The following is a 1,769-nucleotide window of genomic DNA, read 5'->3' as shown; positions in this document are numbered from 1 at the left end:
GTCTTATTAAGACCTCTTACCAATGCCTTTATTATTTCTGCTGGTCTAGCAATTAATTTCTCTCAAAAGTAATCTCTCAAAAGCACATGGCTATGGAATGAAAACAATGAAAAATGAAGACAGCATTTCACCGTGTCCATTTGGCTCCACCCAAAGCATGGAATGTGACAGGTAGCTTCCAGAAGCCAGAGGCAGCACCTTAAAGCAAGCCTCCATGGTCAGGGATACATAGAGAAGGCAGGGACCTGTGACCCACACACAGTGCAGTTAAAAAAGACCCTCCTGTCCGAAGATTATCTGGGCTGCGGCAAGTGAGCAAACCCGCCCCAACAGGTAAGGTGGCAGTGGCTGGCTTTACAAAGCTGCTGTGTTCCTTCCATGAACACTTTTATTTAGGATTCCTGTGTTCCACACCCCACGCACCCCAGATGCTTACCCTGGTTGTTACTGTCAGCTCTACCCTGAGAAACAGTTTCCCAAAGAAGAGCTGAGCCTCCCCCAGGGTCAGCCTCTTTCCCGTTCTGCCCAGGCTCTCTAACTTGCCTTCCTGGTGTCCCATGGTCTTTTACCCACAATGCCTCTTGAGTTGCCCTTTCCTCATGTTCATTGATTGTGAGTGGGCCGGAGTTTGTAGAACTCCCCAGGTTGGTTCTAGCAGAAGAAGGTGGGTTTGGCTTAGCCTGTTCTTTGCTGCCTTCACTCTTTTGCTCTTCTCCCTCCTAGCAGGCTCCTGCTGGCTTTGATTAAGCCTGTGGAGCTTCCCCCAAGGCTGGACCTCATGAAACCAGGTGACCCAGCTCACCAGGGTTGCTCCCCAGAGGTTCCTCAGCTCCAGGCTTATCACAACAATTTCTGCTTCACATTTTCCATAGAACAGTGCAACCTGCACAGGAAAACATTGGCCACAAGTGCAGGAGGTTTCAAACAAGAAGGCTCCGGATGCTCTTGTTGCCCAAAGGGCTCAGCCTTTCGAGAGATTGCCAGTGAGGAATTTAGCTTTTCAATACCAAGGAAAATGGCTCCGGGACAGAGCCGGAGAAGCCAAGTCTCAGTCAGCACAGCTTTGCAACTGAGCCACTGCCCTTTCATGCCTCTCAAAGACTGAATGCTGCATGTCTAGCTGTGAGGGCATCCCAATCACCTAGTCAACGCAGCCTACACTTTCAAATCTGGAATTCAAAGTCCTTAACAACTTTATCCCCTCTTCTGACTGGTGTTATAACCCACAACTCTTACACAGATCCTCAGATCTCAGAAAAGGAAGCTACCAGGAGGTGCAGGATAGTGGTTATACCATTCAGAATAGGATGTGTTATGCTGTAATAACAAACTGACCCACAATCTTAGTCACTTAATATACAAATTTATGTTCCTTTCCTGCTACTTGTTCAGTATATATTTATGGGGCCACTGTTTAACATAGACATGTAGGAACTCTGGGGGACACAGGCTCTACTGCTCTGTGATGAGACCACATGGAACACATACAGTGTCCGTTGCCATCTTAGCAGGGGAAAGATTGGGGAATCAGCTCTTTGCTGCTCTCACTCTTTTGCTGCTCTCTATCATGGTGGTTATGAGTACAAGCTTTGGAGTCAGATCTAGATTCAAATGCCTATTTTATTATTAATTATAGATCTTAATCAACTTAACTACTCTATTAAAAACAAGATATGCATACAGTAAACTAATCCTCTTTTGTCAAATGCATATCTTTGGATAACTACCACTGCAATTTGGATATAGAATAGTTCCATCCTCACAGAGAT

The sequence above is a fragment of the Marmota monax genome, unplaced genomic scaffold (genome assembly GCF_021218885.2).
Source record: "Marmota monax isolate L192 unplaced genomic scaffold, Marmota_monax_Labrador192_F-V1.1 WCK01_AAM20220418_F8-fsc00001, whole genome shotgun sequence".
Taxonomy (NCBI): Eukaryota; Metazoa; Chordata; class Mammalia; order Rodentia; family Sciuridae; genus Marmota; species Marmota monax.
The sequence above is the reverse complement of the archived record's forward strand: the minus strand, read 5'-3'. Positions refer to the sequence as shown.